This window comes from Sciurus vulgaris, assembly GCF_902686455.1.
Source record: "Sciurus vulgaris genome assembly, chromosome: 5".
In the NCBI taxonomy this organism is placed as follows: Eukaryota; Metazoa; Chordata; class Mammalia; order Rodentia; family Sciuridae; genus Sciurus; species Sciurus vulgaris.
The window spans coordinates 69,950,541-69,971,132 of record NC_136465.1 but is presented as its reverse complement, the minus strand read 5'-3'; the positions used below and the strand labels follow the sequence as shown (position 1 = coordinate 69,971,132).

The following is a 20,592-nucleotide window of genomic DNA, read 5'->3' as shown; positions in this document are numbered from 1 at the left end:
TTTGACATAAGAGTTCTTTCTTTCTGGGGTTTTGATTTTTGCTTTAGCTTCCCAAGTAGAAATTGAAGGAATTATAGGAATTATAGGCTCATCTCTGTTATCTGCCAAAGGTACCATGATGTGCACCCATGATTGAAGGCTGTGTGTGCCAAGTTCTTATTTTCCACTCTGCTCCGTGTGGGTGGCTGTGCACCTACATGTCCCACCAACCCATCCACAATTTGGCACCAGTTGGCATGACTGAATCTCACACCATGAGGTCTGTTAAGCTCAACTTCAAGGACCAATTCTCCTAATGACAACAACTTTGCTCCTTGGCACTGATGGAAATGCAGAGCTGTAGGGGAGCAGAACTCTGAATGTGGCCTCAGGAAGGAATCCAGCTCAGATAGCAGCCATTGGGGACCCATACTATGGGTAAATGCCCCCTGGGAGGCTAAGATGCGAACTGAGCAGAATTATGGTACCACTAGCTACCTTTAACTGAGTATATACTCTGAACCATAACCTGGGCCAACCTCCTTGCACACATGATCTCTCAATACTCACAATAACCCATTTAATGTAAGTTTTAAACTGAGGCTCAGGTAAAATAACTGGGATAACATCACTCAAACAGTTAAATGGCAGAGTTGGGGCTCCAATCCACTTGCTCTCATTCTTACACCTGGCTTTACCTTGTGTGACTAGACATAGAACTTTTCAAAGGTTGCCTGCACCAAGGAGAAAGGGAAATAGTGCAGGTCAAGAGTTCTAAATCCCGACTCTACCATGGATTAGTTGTGCAGACTGATCTCCAAGAGGCTAGGCAAAGCAGATTTGGATGAAACTGATCCTTATTCAAGAGGCAGAAACTGGGCAAGTAACCACTGTGGTCCCACTGCATTACTTCTCTTGTGCTGAGTAGTGTTACCAAGATGAATCCAGTGGCCACAACTTTAAAATAATGAAACCAGGGCAAGGAACAACCTGGAGGATGTGGAGGAGGAGGAAAGCACAGGCAAGCTTCCTGCCTAGCTTCAATTGGGCTTGTATAGGAGCCCCAGATCTTTCTTGAGACCCAAATGTTCTAGTCATTTCCTTCCCCCACAACCCCTAAAGGCAGCCATACCTTCTTCCTTCTCGAGTTGCTGCCTGGATATGTAGCCCCTGCCATGACTGATGCCCATGTGGGTAAGTCAGTATGAACTCCTGAACTTGTTGGTGCAGGGTGACTAACATGGTCCATTCATTGTTCCTTCTCTCTGCTTTGGCAGGCTGTATCATTCCCTGGCTTCCACATTGAGCCTTGGTTTTTATTCAGGTGCCCATGTGTCTTAATGACCCTTTGTTTTCTCTCTGCTGGATACATCTTCCTATTACTTCCAACTCCTGCTCAAAACCTTTAAGAATAGATTCCAAAAGACCTATGTCACTGGGGCCTCTTGACCAATCCTTTCACTCATTCTCTCTTCCCAAGCAATTATATTCAGGTCACTTCCTGATCAACTGGTAATTGGAACTTCCCTGAGGATGACTCAGAATCCAATGCTGGGTGCATGAATGTGTAGAACATATGTCTGGGGCTGTGTTTAAAAAATCTGTATTGCCTGACTGTTCCATGTGTTTTTGAGTGCTTTAAGGAGAGGCAGGATGGCCCAAGGGAAGGGCAATGATTGGAGTGAGGGGCGAGCAGCTGTCTTGCTGCTGACTGCAATGGGAGCTGCACTGAGCAGGTGCAGAAGCCTGAATCTGTCACTTGAGCCTGATGCTTGGAGGTTCTGTCTACAATGAGAGTAAGGCCATCCAGCCACTGATGTTTCAGGGATTCAAGTGGTGGAACTCCAGGTGCTTTAGGAATCCGGTGCTCCCTTATGTCCTCCTGGTGTCAACCCCAACCTGATCTGTCCTCCTCATTCTGGCAGCTACCTGCTCCTTCCTTCCCATCCTTGGGTCCACAGAGCTCTCCACCCCAACTCTGATGCCTCATCACTCCCCTTTTCTTTTTTTCCTGCTGATCCACGTAGCCAGACTTTCTCCTCTTCTGATATCTCCTCCTCTCCCCTTTGAATCCAGTCCTGGTTTCCCCGCTGCCAGCTCGCTTTTTGGGTTCGCTCCCCACCACCACGGTGGGCTCAGTTCCCTGCCTACCCCAGCTCTCAGCCATCCAGGACTCAATTCGCCCGGTCGAGGATCTAGTTGGGATCTTGCCGCGCCACCTGAGCCTGACAGGTGTTAGAATCCTGGCCGCTGGGGAGGAGGCGGCGCGGCTGGATTCTCCCCTCCACTGCCTAGCCCGCGTTAAGTTTTGTAGGGAGGGAGTAGCTGGGCAGCCCCCGCACCGAGCCTCTCAGAGGGCAGTATATTCTGTGCTCCACTAACCTCGCTGGATCTAGTCCTCACCTTGCTCCTTCTTTCCCACCGCCGCGTGGCTGCAGTCCCCATTAAGTTGGTGGGGATTCACTCAGGCCAGATTCTCGGGTGGCAGCAGCACCAGCACCAGCTGGGGAGTTAGGCGGCGACTTGGGTTCCCCGAGCAGCAACACAGGCTCAGAACGAGAGGACGAAGACCAGAGCATCAGTATCTGCAAGCTGCTGTCACTGGCCACCGCCACCGAGCTCCTGGGGCCCCAGGCTCAGGGAGACGTCCGGGCGGGTCACCGGTTGCCGGGCCACTGGCGTTGCGGTCTCCTCCTTCACTCCTTTCTGAAGCACGACAGTGGCAGACTTCCGCTGGAGCTACGCGACTGGGAAACCGGGACACGTTGGCAGTGAGTGCAGTCTGAGCGGTGAAGGTCTGCGGTGCCCCCTGCTTTTTCGGTTGCTGCTGCTGCAGCTGCTGGAGCGGTTGTGCCCTCAGCCCTTCTTGTGGCGGGGCTACAAGGCGCTGTCCATGGTGGTTGTGCTGGCGCAGGGCAGTCGGCTGAACCTAGACCTTACTGATGATCCTGGATCGCCACCGCCCTGGTGGTGGTGGTCTATTCTTTGTCAAGAACAGCTAGAGGCCGCTACCATCAGCACCACCACCATACCTCAGCCACCTCTACATCTGCCCACCATCTCCTCAGACTATGGGGGCGTGGCCAAAGTCAAGATGTGTGGCTAACTAGGGGACCCTGGTCTAGCTTGGCTCATCTTGCCTTCACACCTAAGGTAATGCGTATCCTGGGCACGTCCATCATAGACCTCCTCCAGTTGCTTGCTCCTGTCGACACCACGGGTTTCCCTCTTACCAAGGCGCTGTTGATCCCCTGCTCTACAGCATGGTGTGGGCCATTAGGGAGGCTATGTGCCCTCGGGCTTGGCTGGACCCCTGCTGTTGTGACCTCAACAGCACCACAGCCACTGGTTACTTCCTGGGCATGTGTCTGGACATATTGGAGAGCTTCACCCTGGTGGAGCTGAGGCTGGAAAGCCATGGTGCTGCTACTTGAGCACCTGCTTACTCGCTTTTCCCAGTCTACTTCCTCACCCTATCTTCATCAGTGGCTCCCTCACTGTTTACTGCTATTTCCCTCCAAAGAGTTTTTTCCAAAGGGGTGCAGAAGGATGCACCTGCCTTCAGACCTAGTGAAAGTTTCCTCTTCCCAACAGAGCTTTTCAAATGGTTGGGGGTAGGGGGAGGTCAGAAGGCCAAGGGTGATGGAAACTCTCAACCCAAAAGCAAGGTCCCCTCTCCTTTGCCTCCTCAATTCAGGAGGTCACAGCCAGAGTGTTGACAATGCTAGGGCAGGACAGGGCCTCCAATTCTTCTGATTTATTTAGGATGGGAAGATCCTAACTTCAAAGTCTATACATTATAGAATTAAAACCACCCACTGAATCCTAACATTATCATCCTGCTTGTGCCCTATTTAATTTTTAAAGGTAAGCAGGAACTAAATAAAATGCATTGTACTCTCACTTTAGGGATCTCAACTCAGACTGTCAGGTGATGTTTCAGTGACTAAAGAAAGCTTTTTAAGACCTAGGGCTGAGGGTGTAACTCAGTGGTAGAGCATAGGCCTAGCATGCATGAGGACCCTGGGTTCCATCATCGCTCCCAAACCTTGGGGTGATGTGTTTCATTTTAGGTAATAAAAATGTTTTAAAATTGATTGTATTGATGGTTGCCAAATTCTGAATATACTAAAAGTCACTGAGTTGCACAGGGTCAATTGTGACTTGTGTGGTACATGAATTATAGCTCAATAAAGATGCTGGAGGATAAGCAGGATGGTCCATTTGCCAGAAGTACCCTGAGACCCAGGCAAGAAGGTTGGCAGGGCAGTTGGCCAGAAAATGGAAGGCTAAACACTTGAAGATGAGAAAAGTTGATCTCTGTGGAGCTCTGAAGGGGCTGAAGTGATTTTGCCACATCACTTGATGAAAAATATTATTGATGGGAATCCAAAAACATTTTGGACCACTACCAGAATGTTCCCCTGGAGGTCTTTGTTTTTGAAAACATGTAAAGATTGAAAAGTTTAAAATCTAAAAGTTACTTAGTATGGACCTTGAAGATTGAAAAGAGCATATCTAAAGAGCCAGTTGAGTTTGATCAGTGTATTGTAAATGATTTTGTACAGAGGAGCCATTTAAAATGAAGAAATTGTGGCTCATGATGGCTTCTCTACTTATCTGAGATTCATAATTACATCGGCCTTCAAACATTTTGCATGGTGCATAGCATTTCTGCAGAGCGAATGGTAGTCTCAAATCTTTCTTAGTAATTATAATAAAATGCTGAAGCTGGGAGGGACATGAGGGTCACCCAGAGTGGAGAGCACATGTGGCCACGGTTGGAGGCTTCTCTGTGTGTTATTTAGCTCCTGCCTACCCCAAAAATGTCTTCAGGAACAATGCCTTCAAACTCAGTGCCTGAGTTTCTCCTCAGATGTTCTCTTGAACCTTAGACATTTAAGTACACAGTGGCACACATTCCCTGCTCACAAAGGGCCTGTCTAGATTTTCACTGCATCCCTCTGGCCCACACCTCACCTCACTCTGCCCCACTCCCCAGTACTTCCTGAGCTCAGGGGGCTTCAGCCCCAGGGTCCAGCCAGCCAGCCCTGAGGAATGCTGGACCCCAGCCCTCCCACTGACTGACTGCCAGAACATGAGCTCTGTATTTTCAGTGTGGGCAGTTCTCTATTTAGTCTTTATACCTTGTTTGATCATCCCCAGTCCCTGTTTGCTAATTTTTGTTCTCACTAGATGTCAAGCTCCTTGGTGACCAAGGTCATGGCATGTGCAATATACTTTTTTATCCCAAAGGCCTGACACATAGTAGGTGCCAAATAAATGCTGAATGACTCAGTCATGAGCTCCTGGGAATGGGTTGTGGATTCTTGTGGGGACACAGATGACCAGATGGTCACATAAAGGAAAGCTAAGGAGGGGTACTAGGATCAGAATCAGGATGACTACGTTTTATTTTACTTAATTTATTTTTGAGATAGGGTCTTGCTATGTCACCCAGGTTGGTCCTGAATTCCTAGGCTCAACTGATCTTCCCATCTCAGACTCCCAGGTAGCTGGGACTATAGGTTCATGACACCACGCCTGATAAGATACCTGCATTTTAAAGCAGACTCTTCACATACACACATATACACATCCATGTACACATGTTACACCCACATGCACACACATACCCTTTCAAGGTTTGGGACCTGGGAGGCCTTTGGAGGTGGCCTGCTCTTCCGTAGCCAGCCTCTCTGACTCCACACTGTCTCAGTCAGAGTTCTTCTGGAGATCCTGGAAGAAAAGTTGCTGCTGGAGGCTCCTCTGATCCTGCAAAAGCTCAGGAGACAGCTGCTCAGCTGACCTCCCCAGGTCCTGCTCTTCCTCCTCCATTTCCCAGAGGTCACACTGTAGTTGGAAAGTAGGTTCATCTTATCCCAGAGTGAACTGCCACTTGGTCTGACTGCACAGGTTGCCGCTGCTCCTCCTCCCTGGGTATGGAGGGGTCCTTGAGGACCAGTGCAGGACCTTCCCAAGCACCCTGGGCCTGGCCACTCAGACTCTGCTGCAGAAGCGAGAGCATCAAGCCCTCTGCCTGCTCCCTCACGTCATCCAGGAGGTGGCCAGGTGATGCCACTGGACTGCTGCAGAGAGGTGAGTCCTCAGGGAGGAAGGGGGCGCTGTTTCTCTGGACGCCATGGTCCTCCTGCAGCAGGAAGGCCTTGCCCTCCTCCACCAAGGCCAGCCGGCTGGCTACACTGCTCCCATCAGCAGGAGGAACCAGCTCAGGACTGGAGATGTGGCTCAGTGGTAGAGCACTTGTCTGGCATGTGTGAGGCCCTGAGTTTGATACTCAGCACCACAGATAAACAAAAGATTCATTGACAACTAAAAATATATACATTATATACATGAGGAACCAGCTCCACTGCACAAGCAGCAGGAATCTGCTCTCCAGGCAGCACCACTGTCTGAATGGCCTGGGTTGCCAGCTCCCCCTGGGGCTGCAATTGGGGTCCCAGCCTTGTTATTCCCCTTCCTTCCTCACCCATGCGTACATCTACCACCAGGCAGCCCTCAGAGCCAGGTTCCCGCACCAGGGGCTTCTGCCTGACAATCCCACTCCCTGATGGCAGCAGCGGCTCTTCAAACACCTCTTCATCCAGGGATGGGAGGTCCTGGTCATCAGGGGAGCAAAGGTTCTCCTGCTCATCCAGTCAGGACACTGAGTCTGCCACTCCCGGAACTTCTCCATGGCCTCCTTGAGCTGCCAGCCACTGGGGCTCTGCAGGTAGTTTTCCCCTGTGAGCTCCTGGAGGCGGTGCATCCGGCCAGGTTCAAACATCTCCAGGTCCTGGATCCGGAAATAAACCTCCTCAAGCTTGTCCATAAGCAGGTACCTGGAGGTGATGTTGAAGAGGTTGGGGACATCGCTCTCACTGCTGATGCCAGTGAAGTAGCAGATGATGTAGGTGCCAAAGCAGGCTGGCTTCTTGAAGTCTGGCAAGATCATGTTCACGGCTGCAGTGACAAGGTCCCAAGTAGGCTTTCAGAGGTCACACTGTAGTTGGATAGTGGGTTCATCTCAGCCCAGAGTGGACTGCCACTTGGTCTGGGTGCTTCAAGAGCATGGAATTATTTTTTCAGTGCTGAAGACTCAACCCAGGGCATGATGCATGATAGGCAAGAGCACTACCACTGAGTCACATAATTTTTTAAAAAATATATTTTGAGACAGTTGGTCACTAAGTTGCTGAGGCTGGCCTTGAACTTGCATTCCTTCTGCCTCAGCCTCCTGAGTACCTGAGATTATGGGCATGCATCACCATGCCAGGCAGAATGATGACTGTGGATTGCCCTCCAAGATCATGACCCCTACTTCTGAGATGACTTGTTTTCCAGGAGGTTGAGGGCCATTTCAGTACCACAGGGGTTGATCAGAAACAGTGAACTTTCTTAATTTATTTTTCAGCTCTTTTTTTTTTATTGGTTCTTTTTAGTTATACATGGCAGTAGAATTCATTTGATAAAATTATATAAGCATGGAATATATCTTATTCTAATTAGGATCCCATTTTTTTGGGTGGGCATAATTGTGGGATTCTCTTAGGTTTTTCATATGTGTACATAGGAAAATAATGTTAGATATATTCTCTTTCCTATTCCTACCCCTCCTCCTTTCCCTTCATTCCCCTTTATCTAATCTACTGAACATCTCTTCTTCCCCAACCTCTTAATTGTGGTTTAGCTTCTACATATCAGTGAAAACATTTGATCTTTGGTTTATTGGAATTGGGTTATTTCACTTAGCATCATAGTCTCCACATCCATCCATTAACTGGAAAATATCATAATGCCATTTTTTATGGCTGAGTAATATTCCATTGTCCAAAATTTCTTTATCCATTCATCTGTTGAAGTGCACCTAGGTTGGTTCTATAGCTTAGCTATTGTGAATTGTACTGCTATAAACATTGATGTGGCTGCATCACTGTAGTGTACTGATTTTTAATTCATTGGATATATACTGAGGAGTGGGATAGCTGGGTCATATGGTGGTTCCATTTTTAGATTTTGAGCAATCTTCATACTGCTTTCCAGGGTGGTTGTACTAATTTGCAGTCCAACTAACAACGTATGAGTGTACACTTTTCCCTCACATCCTCACAATATTGCTGCTTGTATTCTTGATAATTGCCATTCTGACTTCAAAACATATTTGTTGATCATCGATATTTCTTTGTGAAGTGTCTGTTTAGTTCCTTTGCCCATTTATTGATTGGGTTATTTGTTTGTTTGTCTTTTTTTTTTTTTGGTATTATTTTTCTTGAGTTTTTTGTATATCCTGGAAAATAATGCCCAGAGTTCAGGTGTCAAAGATTTTCTCCCATTCTGTAGGCTCTCTTATCATGCTCTTGTTTCCTTTGATACAAAGATGTTTTTTCAGTTTGATGCTGTACCATTTATTGATTTTTAAATTTTATTATTTTGTGATTTAGGAGTCTTGTTAAGGAAGTCAGTTTCTGAGCCAATATGTTGAAGTACTCAACAACAGACTCCACTGACACCACAGTGGAGGAAATGTCAGAGATGGAACTTAGAAAGTTTATAGTTAAACTGATCTATGAGGTAAAAGATGGTTAAGAAGTGAAATTAGAGAGAAAATACAAGCAGTGAAAGGTCACTATAGTAAGAAAATAGAGATGCTGAAGAAGAATCCATTGGAAATCCTCTAAATGAAGGAATCAATGAACCAAATTAAAAATTCAGTGGACAGCATCACCCGTAGACTAGATCACTTCAAAGACAGTTTCAGAAAATGAAGACAAAATATGTAATCTAGAAAACAAGGTTGACCATGGAAAAACATTTTCAAGAGATCATAAACATAATTTTCATGAAATACGGGATAACATTAAAAGGTCAAACTTAATATTCATCAGGATACATGAATGTTCTGAAATATAAACTAAAAGGGATGTATAATCTTTTCAATGAAATAATATCAGACTATTTCCAAAACCTTAAGAATGAAATGGAAAATCAAGTACAGGAGGCATACAGAACTCCAAATATACAAAACTAAAACAGACTCACTCCAAAACACATTACTATGGAAATGCCTAACATACCGAAAAAGAACAGAACTTTTTTCCCATTTTTTTATTAAAAATCATAAATTTACATAAGGCAATGTTGTTTGATTCATTCTGTTATTTTTTTCCTTCCCCCCACCCCTCCCACCCCTCCCACCCCTCTTATCCCTCTATACAGTGCTTCCTTACTCCATTCTTACCACCCTCCTTATCCATAACCCTAAACCTAACACTAACCCTAACGCTAACACCTCCTACCCCCATTATATGTCCTTATCCGCTTATCAGTGAGATCATTCGTCCTTTACTTTTTTGAGATTGGCTTATCTCACTTAGCATGACATTCTCCAATTTCATCCATTTGCCTGCAAATGCCATAATTTCATCATTCTCCATGGCAGAGTAATATTCCATTGTATATATATGCCACAGTTTCTTTATCCATTCATCAACTGAAGGACATCTAGGTTGGTTCCACAATCTGGCCATGGTGAATTGAGCAGCTATGAACATTGATGTGGCTGTATCTCTGTAGTATGCTGATTTTAAGTCCTTTGGGTATAGGCCAAGGAGTGGGATAGCTGGGTCAAATGGTGGTTCCATTCCAAGCTTTCTGAGGAATCTCCACACTGCTTTCCAGAGTGGCTGCACTAATTTGCAAACCCACCAGCAATGTATGAGTGTACCTTTCTCCCCACATCCTCGCCAACACCTATTGTTGCTTGTGTTCTTGATAATCGTCATTCTAATTGGGGTGAGATGAAATCTTAGGATAGTTTTGATTTGCATTTATCTTATTACTAGACATGTTGAACAATTTTTCATATATCTGTTGATTGCTTGTACATCTTCTTCCGTGAAGTGTCTGTTCATTTCCTTAGCCCATTTGTTGATTGGGTTATTTGTATTCTTGGTGTAGAGTTTTTTAAGTTCTTTATAGATTCTGGAAATTAGCACTCTATCTGAAGTATGAGTGGCAAAGATATTCTCCCACTCTGTAGGCTCTCTCTTCACATTACTGATACTTTCCTTTGCTGAGAGAAAACTTTTTAGTTTGAATCTATCCCAGTTATTGATTCTTGCTTTTATTTCATGTGCTATGGGAGTCCTGTTAAGGAAGTCTGATCCTAAGCCAACAAGTTGAAGGTTTAGGCCTACTTTTTCTTCTATAAGATGCAGGGTCTCTGGTCTGATTCCGAGGTCCTTGATCCATTGTGAGTTGAGTTTTGTGCAGGGTGAGAGATAGGGGTTTAATTTCATTCTGTTGCATATGGTTTTCCAGTTTTCCCAGCACCATTTGTTGAAGAGGCTATCTTTTCCCCATTGCATATTTTTGGTACCTTTGTCTAGTATGAGAAAATTGTATTTATTTGGGTTTGTGTTCGTGTCCTCTATTCTGTACCATTGATCTACCTGTCTATTTTGGTACCAATACCATGCCGTTTTTGTTACTATTGCTTTGTAATAGAGTTGAAGATCTGGTATTGCGATACCCCCTGCTTCGCTCCTTCTACTGAGTATTGCTTTAGCTATTCTGGGTTTCTTATTCTTGCAGATGAATTTCATAATTGTTTGCTCTATTTATGTAAGGTACATCATTGAGATTTTAATTGGAATTGCATTGAATCTATATAGCACTTTAGGTAGTATGGCCATTTTGACAATATTAATTCTTCCTATCCATGTACATGGGCGATCTTTCCATCTTCTGAGGTTTTCTTTAATTTCTTTCTTTAGTGTTCTTTAGTCTCATTGTAGAGATCTTTCACCTCTTTTGTGAGATTGACTCCCAAGTATTTTATTTTTTTCAATGCTATTGTGAATGGGGTAGTTTTCCTAATTTCTCTTTCTGAAGATTCACCACTTATGTATAAAAATGCATTGGATTTATGAGCATTGATCTTGTAACCTGCTACTTTACTGAATTCACTTATGATTTCTAAGAGTTTTCTGGTGGAATTTCCAGGTTCCTCTAAATATATAATCATGTCATCAGCGAACAGGGATAGTTTGAGTTCCTCTTTTCCAATTCGTATCCCTTGAATTTCTTTGGTTTGTCTAATTGCTCTGACTAGAGTCTCAAAAATGATGTTGAATAGAAGTGGTGAAAGAGTGCATCCCTGCCTTGTTCCAGTTTTTAGGGGGAGTGCTTTCAGTTTTTCACCATTTAGAATGATTTGGCCATGGGCTTAGCGTAGATGGCCTTCACAATGTTAAGGAATGTTCCCACTACCCCAATTTTTTCTAGTGTTTTGAGCATGAAGGGTTGCTGTATTTTATTGAATGCTTTTTCTGCATCTACTGAAATAATCATGTGATTCTTAACTTTTAGTCTGTTGATATGGTGAATGACATTTATTGATTTCCAGATGTTGAACCAACCTTGCGTCCCTGGGATAAAACCCACATGATCGTGGTGCACTATCTTTTTAATATATTTTTGTATGTGATACGCTAAAATTTTGTTGAGAATTTTTGTGTTGATATTCATTAAGGATATTGGTCTGAAATTTTCTTTCCTTGATGTGTCTCTGTCTGGTTTAGGTATCAGGGTGATATTGGCTTCATAGAATGAGTTTGGGAGGGTTCCTTCCTCTTCTATTTCATGAAATACTTTGAGGAGTATTGGAATGAGCTCTTCTTTAAAGGTTTTGTAGAACTCAGCTGAGAACCCATCTGGTCCCGGACTTTTCTTTGTTGGTAGGCTTTTGATGACCTCTTCTATTTCATTGCTTAAAATTGATTTATTTAAGTTTGTATGTCCTCCTTGTTCAGTTTAGGTAATTCATATGTCTCTAGAAACTTGTTGATGTCTTTGAGGTATTCTGTTTTGTTGGAGTATAGATTTTCAAAATAGCTTCTAATTATGTTTTGTATTTCACTCGTGTCTGTTGTGATATTTCCTTGTTCATTTTTAATTTTAGTAATTTGAGTTTTCTCCCTCTTTCTCTTTTTTTAGTGTGGCTAAGGGTTTATCAATTTTGTTTATTTTTTCAAAGAACCAACCAATTAGTTTATTAACTATTATTTGTTAATTTTTCCAATTGTTTCTTTTGTTTCAATTTCGTTGATTTTGGCTCTGATTTTAACTATTTCCTGTCTTCTACTACTTTTGGTGTTGGTCTGCTCTTCTTTTTCTAGGGCTTGGAGGTGAAGTGTTAAGTCGTTTTTTGATTTCTACTCCTTTTGTTGAATGCACTCCATGAAATAAATCTTCCTCTAAGTACTGCTTTCATAGTGTCCCAGAGATTTTGATATGATGTGTCTTTGTTCTCATTTACTTGTAAGAATTTTTTATTTCCCTCCTGATGTCTTCTGTTATTCATTCATCATATAATAGCATATTATTTAATCTCCAGGTATTGGAGAAGTTTGTGTTTTTTATTCTGTCATTTATTTCTAATTTCAATCCATTATGATCTGATAGAGTACAAGGTAGTATCTCTATCTTCTTGTATTTGCTTACAGTAGCTTTGTGGCATAAAACATGGTATATTTTAGAGAAGGATCCATGTGCTGCTGAGAAGAAAGTGTATTCGTTCTTTGTTGGATGGTGTATTCTATATAAATCAGTTAAGTCTAAATTGTTGATTGTGTTATTGAGATCCATGGTTTCTTTATTCAATTTTTGTTTGGATGATCTATCCAGCGGTGAGAGAGGTGTGTTCAAATCGCCTAGTATTATTGTGTCGTGGTCTATTTGATTTCTGGCATTGAGAAGGATTTGTTTGACGTACGTGGATGAGCCAATGTTTGGGGCATAGATATTTATGATTGTTATGTCTTGCTGATTTATGCTTCCCTTAAGCAGTATGTAATGTCCTTCTTTATCCATTCTGAGTAGTTTTGGCTTGAGGTCCACATTATCTGAAACGAGGATGGATACTCCAGCTTTTTTGCTGTGTCCGTGTGCATGGTATGTTTTTTCCCATCCTTTCACCTTTAGTCTATGGGTATCTCTTTCTATGAGATGAGTCTCTTGCAGGCAGCATATTGTTAGATTTTTCTTTTTAATCCATTCTGCCAGTTTATGTCTTTTGATTGATGCATTCAGGCCATTAACATTCAGGTTATTATTGTGATATGATTTGTATTCCAAGTCATTTGACTCATTTTTGTTTTTTGACATGATTTGGTTTCTCCTTTATTTGGCTATTCCTTTAGGCTAGTTCCTCCCATTGCTGATTTGCATCATTGTTTTTCATGTCTTCCTCATAGAATATTTTGCTGAGAATGTTCTGTAATGCCGGCTTTCTTTTTGTAAATTCCTTTAGCTTTTGTTTATCATGGAAGGATCTTATTTCATCGTCAAATTTGAAGGTAAGTTTTGCTGGGTATAAGATTCTTGGTTGGCATCCATTTTCTTTCAGGACTTGGTAAATGTCATTCCAGGCCCTTCTAGCTTTTAGGGTCTGGATTGAAAAATCTGCTGATATTCTTATTGGTTTCCCCCTGAATGTAATTTGATTCTTTTCTCTCGCGGCCTTTAAAATTCTGTCTTTATTTCGTATGTTAGTTATTTTCATAATAATGTGCCTTGGTGTGGGTCTGTTGTAATTTTGTATATTTGGAGTCCTATAAGCCTCTTGTACTTGGTTTTCCATTTCATTCTTCAGATTTGGGAAATTTTCTGATATTATTTCAATGAATAGATTGTTCATTCCTTTGGTTTGTTTCTCTAAGCCTTCCTCAATCCCAATAATTCTTAAATTTGGCCTTTTCATGATATCCCATAATTCTTGTAGATTCTGTTCATGATTTCTTACCATCTTCTCTGTTTGTTCAACTTTGTTTTCAAGATTAAATATTTTGTCTTCAATATCTGAGGTTCTGTCTCCCAGGTGTTCTTTCCTATTGGTTATCCTTTCTATGGAGTTTTTAACTTGGTTTATTGTTTCCTTCATGTCAAGGATTTCTGTTTGTTTTTTTTTCAGTATCGCCAACTCTTTATTGAAATGATCTCTTGCTTCCCGTATTTGCTCTTTTAACTGTTGATTAGTGTGATCATTTAATGCCTGCATTTGCTCTTTCATCTCCTCCTTCAATGCCTGCATTTGCTCTTTCATCTCCTTGTTTGCTTCCCTGATTATTTTAATTATGTACATTCTGAACTCCCTTTCTGACATTTCTTCTGCTGTGCTGTCATTGGGTTTTATTGATACAGTATCTAGGTTTGTTTGGGACATTTTCTTCCCTTGTTTTCTCATATTGGTCAGATGTCAGTGGGACTGTGTGATATTGCAGGTTTCCTCTATTTGCTTATAGTGTCCCTGTAGATTTCCAGTATATCACCTCCCAGCCTTCAGTAGCCTGAAGTCTTGGAGGAACTTGATATTGCAGTGCTTCTGAAGAATGCTGTCCCTAGCCTGCTACTGGTTCCTGGGAGAGAGACCTGGAGAGGTCTCTGGCTGCCCTACTCTGGTCCCAGCAGCTGCTTGCGGGCTGGAGGTCTCCGCTGGCTTGGGGACTTGTGGCTGGCTCTGTGTAGAAAGGCTCTCACTGTCGGTCTGCTCTGAGAAGCCAGCCTAGAATGTTCTTCCCGCCAGGGGGAGCCGGGTTGCTTGTGGAAGTCTCTGGCTGCCCTGTCCTGGTCTCTGAAGCAGCCTGTGGGCAGGCCGAGGAGCTGGCCGTGTGCTGCTTCTGTGCAGAAAGGCTCTCACTGGGGGGCCTGCTCCGTGAAGCTGTAGAATTTGGTCCTGAGGGAGGAGCCCACCGCCAGAGTGCTCAGGGCTTCCTGGCGGAGACTCTATCTGTCCTGCCCTACTCTAACAAGCCGCCTGAATCCGGGCCTGCCGCCCAGCCGAGCTTCATCAGGTGGGGGAGACTCACCCTGTGGTTCTATTTTAGTCCGAGTATCTCAATGCCTCCTCTTCTTTAATCCTGGCTTCTGGAGCGACTGGAGATGCAGTCACCCTCTAGTCCGCCATCTTGGATTGCCAAGGATAGAACTTTAAAAGTGGCTAGAGAAAAACAACTGATCACATTTAAAGGTAAACCAATCTGTATCTTGGCTGATTTTTCAACCCAGATCCTAAATGCTAGGAATAATATATATAAGAGCTGAAATAATATATATCAAGCTCTGAAAGCAAATGGATGTGAACCCAAAATAGTATATCTAGCAAAATAAAGCTTCAGATTTGAAGTGGTGGGCTCTGTGGGCTAGGGCAACTAGTAGAAATGAACTTTGGGAGTACAATCATGTAGAGTAGATGGTGGGCTGTGCAGATGGGCCAGACTTTCCTGGGCTTCAGGGGTTGGGAGGGTCAGGTCATGGGCAGATACAACGTCTAGGAGAAACAAAAGAAGCAAGACCACATGCACTTCAGGAAAGAGTCAGAAATGCCATACTAGCTGGGAGTGTAGCTCAGACACTTGAAGTATGTGCTCCCTCCTTGAAGTAAAACCAAACCAAGGGGCTGGGGGGTAGTTCAGTGGTAGGGAGCTTGCCTCACAAGTGTGAAACAGCTTCCCAGATGAAAGAAGAAACAGCCTGGAGTCACAGAGGTGCAGGGAGAAACCAAGTCCCCGAACCTGATGACCCATGTTCTCCCTGACTAGCACTTGACCAGCAGAGGGGTGCAGAGGGAGAAAGAACTACTATTTGCTGATGCCACCAGCTTGCACCTTCCTGGCATCTCATTTAATTCCACTACAGAGAGGCATTACTATTTCATTCTACAGAAAAGAAAATGGAACCTAAGATTTGTTAAGTCATTTACCTATGACTGCAAAGCCTGTGAGGTACAGCAGGGTCTACGGCTGTGAGTTCCGGGTTCAGAGTCTGAGACATCTCTATCATACCCTGCTGTTTCTTGTTATTCTCCCTGACCTTCGGTGTACAAGTTTGGAGGCTTCAGGATGGGGTTATACAGGCTGTTCCATCTGCCTGGTTGATCATTCCTGATGCAGGGGAATTTTCTCTAGTTTCTTCAAACCCATTGATTTTTAATAATACTAATTTTAATGACTAATTTAATATAACTGACTAATAACTCTTAAGCAAATATCATGTGCCAGGTTGTAGGCTAAGAATTCATGTGCATTATTCCACTTAATCCTTATAATAGCCTAATGATGTGAGTATCATTAACATTGTCATTTTATAAAAGAGAAATCTGAGGCACAGAGAATTAAGTAACTTTCCCATGTAGTCTGTGGTGAAGCTGGTCTTTGGGCCCAGGTCAGCCAGACATCTTATTCTAGGTTCCTGACAACTGGAATCACTGTCTGGTTTAAGAGAGGCAACTATGGTTACCTAGGTTGAGATTACAGAGCTGGATTGAAAGGTATCCTCTGAGCCCAGACTTACAGAGAAGGACTAGGGGTAATACTGAAGCAGGAAGGAGAAGGAAGGATATAGGAAAAAATTAAGGATCACAGGGGAAGTCCCATGCCTGCCCCAGAGCCTCTGATCCTTACTATGTGGCCTCCAAGTCATGTAGATGATCAGCAGGATGATGAAGATCAGCAGGATGATGGAGCACAGCAGGATGGAGATGCCTATGATAAATCCATGCCCCCACAGGGTGATATACTCTGGTGAGTAGGACAGCATGAGTGACAGGTAGGGGTCTCCAGCCCTATTTCCCAGTCCCTGGCTCTGTCCTCTCTGGCCTGCACCAGGACACACTGAGTCTCAGGTTCAGCTGTGTCTGCCTGGCTGGGTATGTCTCAGTCAGGAACTTCTGTGACCCCTGGGGAATGTCCCCTGACACATGGGAAGGGGTCTGAGCTTACCTGAAATTGAGACTGCAATGAGAAAAAGAGGGAAAAAGAGAAAACGGTGTTCTTCATTATTAGCAGTAATTACAAAACCCATCACTTATGTCCAGAGGGCCTTAAAGACCTTGACCCTGCACCCAGCACTTTAGGTATGGGTCAAAGTTAATGCAATCACCTACACGAAGCACACTCAGTTGTTGGTCTAAGAAGAGGTGCCTCACCTCCCACCTGGGAGGCTGGGTTCTTGTCTAGCCCTGGGCCACATCTGCTGCTGTGCAGTCAGCATGGTGATGGAAGTTTGGAAGGGGGCTAGGGAACACACGTTTCTAACAAGTTCCCAAGGGCTTTACTGGTGGTCCAGGGAACATGCTTCAGTAGCCCCTGCTTTCAGTTAACTAAATAAGATAAACATTTTATCTGCCAGCTGTGAACTGCAAAACAGCAAACTCTTAAGACTCATCTGCTTGCACCCCACCCACAGCAGGGCTTTGGCCTGGGCAGTTTTTCCCTCCTGGAGGCAGACCCTGAATCAATTCAAGTTACAGACCCAGGAGGTAGGAACAGCAGTCCACTTCACCTTTTGAATATAACCCTTGCTGCTTATTTAAAAGGGCTATATTTTCATTTCCTCTTCTCTCCTCTCCCCTTTCCTTACTGGGGGGCAGGGCAGAGAACAAGATTACCTTGAGTTGTCTGTCCTCCACAGGAAGGAGCTGTCATTGAAAGATCTAGGAAGTGACTATCTCCCAAACAAGTGAATTTCAACTCACCTCAGGGAACATCTGGGAGCCCCTGCCAGGCATACTTGGAGTGCAACCGTTGAAGAACTTCTTTAAAAGCCCTCTGTTTTCCCTGATGGGCAGAACCACAGCATCTGGGACTAGAGTCTCCTGTGTTTCTTCTTTGCTAGCAAAGCAATAAACCTTCTTCTTCCCTTTTTCTCAAAACTGTGTCCTCATTATTAAATTGACATGAACTGGTATTGGGGTCGAGCTTTCAGTAACAGTAGGGCTGTGGAAGTGGTCTTCCAATTCAACTTCCTTTAAGAATGAATAGCTAAGGGGCTGGGGCAGCTCAGTGGTAGGGAGTGTGCTTAGCATGCACAAGGCCCTGTGTTCTAACACCAGCATCAAAATAAAATAGAATAAAATGAACAAATAAAAAACAATGAATAACTGGGTACAGAAGGAGAAAAAAGCAGGGGTGGGAACATCAGGATCTGTCCCCAGCATGGCTCATAGCAGACACCACATCCTCCCTGGAGGCAGCGATCTTGAATTCCTCAGACCCCTTTCCCCCCCAGTACCTTCTCATACAAATTTGGGGACAAGTAGGTTCTGGTATCATCAGAACACAATCTACTCAGGAGCTGTCTTCTTACCTGCTTGTAATGTTTTAGTTTGGACAGAAACTCAAACTCTCCACACAAACATTCATTGGTGTTCAGCTGCAGACAGACAACTTTGCACCCTCAGGGGAGAAGAGGCCAGCTGAAGTTAGAGGGAGGAGAGGAGACAAACAGACGCAGCTGCATGAACAACTGGGCATGCCACTTCCCTATGTCCTATACATGCTACTCCTAAAGGAAGACCTGTCCATCTCACCTTACCCCCCACTTCCTGTTCCCTTCAGTTCACTCTCTGGCCTCAGCCCACTGTCTTGCAGACAGCTGTGACCCAGCTAGATGAGGACAAGTGGCACTTTACAACAGACCAGCAGCAAAGGCTTTGCTGTGGCTGGGGCAGCTTGGTGCTGCATCTCACAACTGTCCTGGACATTCTTGCAGAGAAGGAGCAGCAAGCACCTGGGCTGGGGACTCAGAGAGTACCAACCCCATGCAGGGGCTGGCTGTGTTTAGCCCCCAGTTTTCCAAATCTGTAATCAGACTCTCTAACCCTGAAAAGGTTTGGGGGATGTTTTAATAAGTTCTGGCCTCTAAGTTAAGGGAAAAACATTGGCAAATGTGCTACCATTTTTCCAGTAAACATTTGGAATTTTTCATGAAATTAACCACTTGCCTTTATTTTCTGGGTAATAAAAATTTAGGCAAAATAACAGAATGAATCAAACAACATTACCCTATGTAAATTTATGATTACACAAATGGTATGCCTTTACGCCATGTACAAACAGAGAAACAACATGTATTCCATTGGTTTACAATAAAAAAAATTTAGGCAAAAGAAGGTCTTTCACAAAGGATAGTGTGATGAAAGGATTGGTGGATCCAGCTGTCATCCAGGCAGGTACTGGTCAGCCAGGGAGAAGCAATAATCAGAGATGGCATCCTTCCTATCCCCAGCAGGCCCAGAGAACTAGCTCCGGAACAATTCAGGGCCTGTTACCTTCCAGCTCATAATCAGCTTGGGACCCTCCTAGGGTCCTCAACTCTACTGTTCAATTGATCTTTTCTAAGGTTGATCTGGGGTAACCACAAAGCTGTGAGTCTAAAGGGCAATTTGGGGAGATGGGTTTTGAGGAGAAAGCAGGGGTTGGAAATGGAGCACAGGACCATGGGCAGTAGTAAGAGCTGATTTGTGCATGTCAGTGTCCCTAATCAGCATAGACACACGAAATATTTGCCTCCCCTTTGCACTGAAACCAAACGAAGGGGCTGGGGTTGTGGCTCAGTGGTAGAGGGTTTGTTCAGCATATGTGAGGCCCTGGGCTCCATGTCCAGCACCAGAAAACAAAAACCAAACCAAACCAGGCATCGTGATGCACTCCTGTAATCCCAGCAACTCAGGAGTCTAAGACAGGTGGATCACTAGTTCCAGGCCAATCACAGCAACTTAGTGAGACACTATCTCAAAAACAAAAACAAAAACATAAAAGCAAACAAACAACAACAATGACAACAGCAAATTGTACTGAGATGTAGCTCAGTGGTATATGCCCTCTGGGTCCAAAACCCAGTACCAAAACCAAAACCAAAACCAAAACCAAATCAACCAACACCACAGACCACAGATGTCTCACTTCACAGTGAAATCCATGGCAGATCAAATTGCCTTGAAGGTACACTAGGGCAGCACATCAGAGAATACTTTCAAAATCCAGATGACAGCAGGGTTTCTCACTTCCCAACTTCTGCATGTGAATATTCTCCATAGGAAGCACAGGTACTCACACATTCTCCATAGGAAGCACAGGTACTCACACATTCTCCATAGGAAGCGCAGTTACCCACACCTGGGATGTGCCTGGGTCCACTACAGCCTGAACTTGCAGAGGGGCTACAGATGTGCTTCCAGAAATCAGCACAAGACTATCAAAGTATTCACAAGGCAACAAGAGGAACAAAAGAGAGGATTTACTCTTCTTTACTCTGCAGTCTAGCCCCTGTGGAAAGAAAGAAGGTGGTAATAACAGCTGAGAAAGAGCTTAACTCATGCACTCCTGGGCTCCAGGCACCTTCCCAGGCTCATTTGTGAGAGTAAAACTTACACAGCCCTCCCTTTCCACCTTTGGGGATGTCTCTGGGGGATCTTCCCACCCTTCTTTCATCCTGTCTAACCAAGGGGAAGGGGTGTGGTAGATGGCAAAATGAAAGTGGAGATTTTATGAGTAACTGTTACAAGCTGGAAACTTTACAACTTTAAAAGACACTGAGAGGTTTGAAGGAGAACTCAGTAAATGGTATTTTCATTATAATGTGCCTTGGTGTGGGTCTGTTATAATTTTGTGTATCTGGAGTCCTATAAGCCTCTTGCAGTTGATTTTCCATTTCTTTCTTCAGATTTGGGAAATTTTCTGATATTATTTCATTGAATAGATTGTTTATTCCTTTGGTTTGTTTCTCTAAGCCTTCCTCAATCCCAATAATTCTTAAATTTGGCCTTTTCAT

The 20,592-nt window shown here is 44.0% G+C and overlaps 2 pseudogenes across 2 annotated transcripts; one reads left to right on the top strand and one right to left on the bottom strand.

Annotated features, from left to right (window-relative positions):
* Nucleotides 1-4,282: 4,282 nt before the first annotated feature.
* LOC306661373 (intraflagellar transport protein 25 homolog) lies at nt 4,283-5,338 on the top strand (annotated as a pseudogene). Its single transcript has one exon. The product of its transcript is annotated as an intraflagellar transport protein 25 homolog (transcript).
* A 16-nt stretch (nt 5,339-5,354) lies between these two features.
* LOC306662203 (interleukin-17 receptor A-like) lies at nt 5,355-17,031 on the bottom strand (annotated as a pseudogene). The gene is made up of 4 exons: nt 16,967-17,031; nt 16,761-16,772; nt 6,348-7,073; nt 5,355-6,208 (listed from the first exon to the last, which is right to left on the bottom strand). The product of its transcript is annotated as an interleukin-17 receptor A-like (transcript).
* Between the last annotated feature and the right edge of the window lie 3,561 nt (nt 17,032-20,592).